We start from the raw sequence: 7,147 nt of genomic DNA on the forward strand, positions 1-7,147 counted from the left end.
AATTATTATTGTATTGTGAAACTAAGAAAATATAAATATAAAACAATCGACACAATGAAAAACAGAACTTCAGTACGACCTAGTTATCCTGTTTTTTACTTCAGGAATAAAAAAAATCGACTTCGAGAAGCTTATGTTGCAAATAAAGTCATTAACATTCACACGCGTATTTATTACAAAGGTTACAACCGACAAAAGTGTATTCTATGACCTTATTTATCTCTTAATTTGTGTAAATTTCGTTAGCTACAAATAAACAAAATTATATGAAATACTTAATCATTTACATGTGTGTAGAAAATTTAGTAATGTATACATTTTATATACAAAATTAGCCAATTCGAACAAGGCCGGAATCTCAGTGCGTTTCTTCACTTCGTGAGCTGCGCATTCTATCAAACAGTACCGCAACAAACCATTTAAATAATTCAGAGTTAAACAGATTTATACGTTATCTTGAAGTTGTAAATAGAAGCTATAATCACATACAAATTAAAAAAAAATTATTATATGTACCATTACCACGCATAAATAATTCCCAGGCTTCGGAACATTACTTCACAAAAAAAAAAACACAGAACGCTATAATTATCAAGGGTACAGACTTCTCTGACGTCAACTGAAGTTAGTTGAATTGAATGTTTGAGAAATACTGGGAAGCGGTCGACCTTGCATAAAGTTTTTTTTTTTTTTTTTTTTAAGAATTGTGTTGGTTCATGTCACGACTGCGATAACTGTGAACGTGCATTCGTTAACATTAACGTCCTGTCGCAGAGGTCACGTATTGTGTCTTTGCACGACTCCGACGAATGGCTAGCAGATGTACCAAATCACTTCTTTTGGCCAGGTTTGTGAACTAAGCAAGAAACGCCAGAACGCGACGCGCAGAAAATTCAAAAACGAAGTTTCCAAATAATATCCGTTTATAAACCACGATATACGCAAAAACGCAACGCCAGCATCGGCCAACTTGATTTCGTGTCCGCCTTCTACATTGAAGACGCAAACTTTATGTGCACAGAAAACAAGAATGTTGTTTTTATTGTAAACATAAAGTTGAATTTTTTTTTAAAAAACTTTCACACAGTGAAAATACATAGTTGCAATTCTTATTTAATACAATGATTGACAATTTCACATATCTTCATGATAATTATGAGTTATTAAATTAATCCCGCGGAAAGGAATTTGTTTTCTACTGTTTCACAAATCGTAGTCGTATGTATGGTTGGTGACGTCTTGCTTCTTGAGTGCTTTATGACCGACCAGTGTTGCCAGACGTACCCAGATTCGGGTACACGTACCCAAATTACTATGTATGTAGCCGGTATCTGTGAAGATCCACTACCGTATGCAAATGTAACAGAATTTAGAAAAAAAATAATAGAAAAAAATGTTCACTTGGAATGGAAAACCAATAAGGATGGAAAGTCTTTTTCCTGGCCGTAACGCACAGACAAACATCCCTACCTTTTCACACTGTCTAGGATACACTATTAAAGCAAAACACAAATATAAGGAGTCATATTTATATCACAGGTAATAATTACAATAATGTTACACGAACTTTTAAACGGAAAATACCATATTCGTCACAGGTGTCTGCGATAGTATTCAAGTAAATTCAAATAGTATTTTAATTCCCCCCCCTTTTTTTCCACTCAACAAACGGGGCATTTAAAAATCCAACGCACGGACCTTAGCAGTAAAGCCAATATTGCATTTAAACTATCACGCTGTTATGAGATTTAACAGAACAGTGTATATTTGTATTAAAAAACAGGAATATTTTGTTTTTATAATTTTTTTTTGTGTATTTACCTGAACGACACCCGAACTGAGAACTTCTCGTTTCCGAAAGTACCCGAATGTTGAGGTGAGTGTACCCAAATTGTGTGTGATATGGCTGGCAACTCTGTGAACGACCGTGATTTACTTGCTTTGATTGCTAGCCGACGTCGGTAGCGCAATCAGGTGCACACTGGCTTACGGTGGAAGGGATCCAGAGTTCGAATCCCGGCTAAGGCAAAAGATTTAAATATGAAACTGTATTATTATTTATAAAGATATGATACAATATTCCGATTAAAGTAATCGTGTCTCTGGATGTTGCAGTAAACCTGTTGACCATATAATTTAAGAAAAAACAACAATTACTCTGCGACTTTGCGAACCTTGCGTAGTTTATAAACCAGGCCGCAGACACGCGTGACTTTCTATCCAAGTTTCTCTGTACACCAAGCTACGGATAACACAAGTTAAAGACAGATCAGCCACTCGTAAATATATCTTCGGTCACTACGTGTGTGATTCGCGTGCAGAAGTGTTGTAGAAAACACAACTTGCTTACATTTATCATGATCGGCGTTATTTTTTTAAAAATAATAATTCTATGTTAAATTTCGCTCTTAAAGTTACGTATTATAAGTGTATTTGTAACATGAGAACACACGAAGATGCTCATTACATAAGGTTGATGTTACATATCTCTAGCGAGCACTGAAGACTCGCCCACATTTCGTATGTAGGCTAGCAAAAACTGACCGTGTAATGTTCGTTTATCACCATAATATATTTTTTTAATTAAAATAAGTTTTTGTAACCGTGAAGTACAATCTAATTATTTCGGTTATTTGTTACGTTTCCGTGCATGGCAGACGTAGCAGAAGGATGGCGTAATGTAAACCGTGATCCGTTTCAGCGTCGCCGTGGAACGGGCATGATGCTGGAACCACGAGCACGACGAGTGTAAAATTAATATTTCAACTAGTCACGATCGACACATCTGAGTAGTCAACGCGGCGAATTTCGCGGGGAGGGACATACTTTCCAAATCGAAACGTTTTCTATCACCGGCGCGGAGTAATGTTAACGGAAGAGCTGGGTATGCATGCCGGTGTAGGTACACCGTCTTGCGAGACATGTCTCTGTCTACTGATCCCGTGCGGTCGCATGACGGGCCATAAGAGAGCTGCACTCACCGCTCTGCGCTGCGCAGGTCGTGTCCGCGAGGCAGGCCACCTCCGTCGCTACTGGCGGTGCGTGGCTACCCCGGGCCCCTGGCTGGGCGAGGTGCAGGAGTGGGGGCGAGAGGACTCCTGACCGCGGAGGAGGGAGCAGATGTGGTCGCATGACGGGCCATAGGAGAGCTGCACTCACCACTCTGCGCTGCGCAGGTCGTGTCCGCGAGGCAGGCCACCTCCGTCGCTACTGGCGGTGCGTGGCTACCCCGGGCCCCTGGCTGGGCGAGGTGCAGGAGTGGGGGCGAGAGGACTCCTGACCGCGGAGGAGGGAGCAGATGTGGTCGCATGACGGGCCATAGGAGAGCTGCACTCACCACTCTGCGCTGCGCAGGTCGTGTCCGCGAGGCAGGCCACCTCCGTCGCTACTGGCGGTGCGTGGCTCCCCGGGCCCCTGGCTGAGCGAGGTGCAGGAGTGGGGGCGAGAGGACTCCTGACCGCGGAGGAGGGAGCAGATGTGGTCGCAGGACGGGCCATAAGAGAGCTGCACTCACCACTCTGCGCTGCGCAGGTCGTGTCCGCGAGGCAGGCCACCTCCGTCGCTACTGGCGGTGCGTGGCTCCCCGGGCCCCTGGCTGGGCGAGGTGCAGGAGTGGGGGCGAGAGGACTCCTGACCGCGGAGGAGGGAGCAGATGTGGTCGCATGACGGGCCATAAGAGAGCTGCACTCACCACTCTGCGCTGCGCAGGTCGTGTCCGCGAGGCAGGCCGCCTCCGTCGCTACTGGCGGTGCGTGGCTCCCCGGGCCCCTGGCTGGGCGAGGTGCAGGAGTGGGGGCGAGAGGACTCCTGACCGCGGAGGAGGGAGCAGATGTGGTCGCAGGACGGGCCATAAGAGAGCTGCACTCACCACTCTGCGCTGCGCAGGTCGTGTCCGCGAGGCAGGCCGCCTCCGTCGCTACTGGCGGTGCGTGGCTCCCCGGGCCCCTGGCTGGGCGAGCTGCACGAGTGGGGGTGAGGGGACTCCTGACCGCGGAGGAGGGAGCAGATGTGGTCGCAGGACGGGCCATAAGAGAGCTGCACTCACCACTCTGCGCTGCGCAGGTCGTGTCCGCGAGGCAGGCCGCCTCCGTCGCTACTGGCGGTGCGTGGCTCCCCGGGCCCCTGGCTGGGCGAGGTGCAGGAGTGGGGGTGAGGGGACTCCTGACCGCGGAGGAGGGAGCAGATGTGGTCGCAGGACGGGCCATAAGAGAGCTGCACTCACCACTCTGCGCTGCGCAGGTCGTGTCCGCGAGGCAGGCCGCCTCCATCGCTACTGGCGGTGCGTGGCTACCCCGGGCCCCTGGCTGGGCGAGGTGCAGGAGTGGGGGCGAGAGGACTCCTGACCGCGGAGGAGGGAGCAGATGTGGTCGCAGGACGGGCCATAAGAGAGCTGCACTCACCACTCTGCGCTGCGCAGGTCGTGTCCGCGAGGCAGTCCGCCTCCGTCGCTACTGGCGGTGCGTGGCTACCCCGGGCCCCTGGCTGGGCGAGGTGCAGGAGTGGGGGCGAGAGGACTCCTGACCGCGGAGGAGGGAGCAGATGTGATCGCATGACGGGCCATAAGAGAGCTGCACTCACCACTCTGCGCTGCGCAGGTCGTGTCCGCGAGGCAGGCCGCCTCCGTCGCTACTGGCGGTGCGTGGCTACCCCGGGCCCCTGGCTGGGCGAGGTGCAGGAGTGGTGGCGAGAGGACTCCTGACCGCGGAGGAGGGAGCAGATGTGGTCGCAGGACGGGCCATAAGAGAGCTGCACTCACCACACTGCGCTGCGCAGGTCGTGTCCGCGAGGCAGGCCACCTCCGTCGCTACTGGCGGTGCGTGGCTCCCCCGGGCCCCTGGCTGGGCGAGGTGCAGGAGTGGGGGCGAGAGGACTCCTGACCGCGGAGGAGGGAGCAGATGTGTTCGCATGACGGGCCATAAGAGAGCTGCACTCACCACTCTGCGCTGCGCAGGTCGTGTCCTCGAGGCAGGCCGCCTCCGTCGCTACTGGCGGTGCGTGGCTCCCCGGGCCCCTGGCTGGGCAAGGTGCAGGAGTGGGGGCGAGAGGACTCCTGACCGCGGAGGAGGGAGCAGATGTGGTCGCATGACGGGCCATACGAGAGCTGCACTCACCACTCTGCGCTGCGCAGGTCGTGTCCGCGAGGCAGGCCGCCTCCGTCGCTACTGGCGGTGTGTGGCTACCCCGGGCCCCTGGCTGGGCGAGGTGCAGGAGTGGGGGCGAGAGGACTCCTGACCGTGGAGGAGGGAGCAGATGTGGTCGCAGGACGGGCCATAAGAGAGCTGCACTCACCACTCTGCGCTGCGCAGGTCGTGTCCGCGAAGCAGGCCGCCTCCGTCGCTACTGGCGGTGCGTGGCTCCCCGGGCCCCTGGCTGGGCGAGGTGCAGGAGTGGGGGCGAGAGGACTCCTGACCGCGGAGGAGGGAGCAGATGTGGTCGCATGACGGGCCATAAGAGAGCTGCACTCACCAATCTGCGCTGCGCAGGTCGTGTCCGCGAAGCAGGCCGCCTCCGTCGCTACTGGCGGTGCGTGGCTACCCCGGGCCCCTGGCTGGGCGAGGTGCAGGAGTGGGGGCGAGAGGACTCCTGACCGCGGAGGAGGGAGCAGATGTGGTCGCAGGACGGGCCATAAGAGAGCTGCACTCACCACTCTGCGCTGCGCAGGTCGTGTCCGCGAGGCAGGCCGCCTCCGTCGCTACTGGCGGTGCGTGGCTCCCCGGGCCCCTGGCTGGGCGAGGTGCAGGAGTGGGGGCGAGAGGACTCCTGACCGCGGAGGAGGGAGCAGATGTGGTCGCATGACGGGCCATAAGAGAGCTGCACTCACCACTCTGCGCTGCGCAGGTCGTGTCCGCGAGGCAGGCCGCCTCCGTCGCTACTGGCGGTGCGTGGCTCCCCGGGCCCCTGGCTGGGCGAGGTTCAGGAGTGGGGGTGAGAGGACTCCTGACCGTGGAGGAGGGAGCAGATGTGGTCGCATGACGGGCCCTAGCACGCTGCACTCAACACTCTGCGCTGCGCAGGTCGTGTCCGCGAGGCAGGCCACCTCCGTCGCTACTGGCGGTGCGTGGCTCCCCGGGCCCCTGGCTGGGCGAGGTGCAGGAGTGGGGGCGAGAGGACTCCTGACCGCGGAGGAGGGAGCAGATGTGGTCGCATGACGGGCCCTAGCGCGCTGCACTCACCACTCTGCGCTGCGCAGGTCGTGTCCTCGAGGCAGGCCACCTCCGTCGCTACTGGCGGTGCGTGGCTCCCTAGGCTCCTGGTTGGGCGAGGTGCAAGAGTGGGGGCGAGAGGACTCCTGACCGCGGAGGAGGGAGCAGATGTGGTCGCATGACGGGCCCTAGCGCACTGCACTCACCACTCTGCGCTGCGCAGGTCGTGTCCGCGAGGCAGGCCACCTCCGTCGCTACTGGCGGTGCGTGGCTCCCCGGGCCCCTGGCTGGGCGTGGTGCAGGAGTGGGGGCGAGAGGACTCCTGACCGCGGAGGAGGGAGCAGATGTGGTCGCATGACGGGCCCTAGCGCGCTGCACTCACCACACTGCGCTGCGCAGGTCGTGTCCGCGAGGCAGGCCACCTCCGTCGCTACTGGCGGTGCGTGGCTCCCCGGGCCCCTGGTTGGGCGAGGTGCAGGAGTGGCGGTGAGATGACTCCTGACCGCGGAGGAGGGAGCAGATGTGGTCGCATGACGGGCCCTAGCGCGCTGCACTCACCACTCTGCGCTGCGCAGGTCGTGTCCGCGAGGCAGGCCACCTCCGTCGCTACTGGCGGTGCGTGGCTCCCCAGGCCCCTGGCTGGGCGAGGTGCAGGAGTGGGGGTGAGATGACTCCTGACCGCGGAGGAGGGAGCAGATGTGGTCGCATGACGGGCCCTAGCGCACTGCACTCACCACTCTGCGCTGCGCAGGTCGTGTCCGCGAGGCAGGCCACCTCCGTCGCTACTGGCGGTGCGTGGCTCCCCAGGCCCCTGGCTGGGCGAGGTGCAGGAGTGGGGGTCAGATGACTCCTGACCGCGGAGGAGGGAGCAGATGTGGTCGCAGGACAGGCCATAAGAGAGCTGCATTCACCGCTCTGCGCTGCGCAGGTCGTGTCCGCGAGGCAGGCCACCTCCGTCGCTACTGGCGGTGCGTGGCTCCCCGGGCCCCTGGCTAGGCGAGGTG

General features: G+C 56.3%; 1 protein-coding gene across 3 annotated transcripts in view; it reads right to left on the reverse strand.

Annotated features, from left to right (window-relative positions):
* The window catches only part of LOC134532690 (organic cation transporter protein-like), a 40,161-nt gene extending 36,431 nt beyond the window's left edge, over positions 1–3,730 (reverse strand). Inside the window, exon 1 of one of the 3 annotated variants that reach the window (XM_063369398.1) lies at positions 3,692–3,730. The gene's annotated coding sequence lies outside the window, so the exon portion shown is untranslated. Of the gene's footprint in view, positions 1–2,981; positions 3,033–3,159; positions 3,225–3,691 lie in introns of those variants that run through there. The other 2 variants (XM_063369397.1, XM_063369396.1) reach the window with 2 other exon arrangements.
* Between the last annotated feature and the right edge of the window lie 3,417 nt (positions 3,731–7,147).

Source organism: Bacillus rossius, chromosome 6, assembly GCF_032445375.1.
Source record: "Bacillus rossius redtenbacheri isolate Brsri chromosome 6, Brsri_v3, whole genome shotgun sequence".
Classification (NCBI taxonomy): Eukaryota; Metazoa; Arthropoda; class Insecta; order Phasmatodea; family Bacillidae; genus Bacillus; species Bacillus rossius.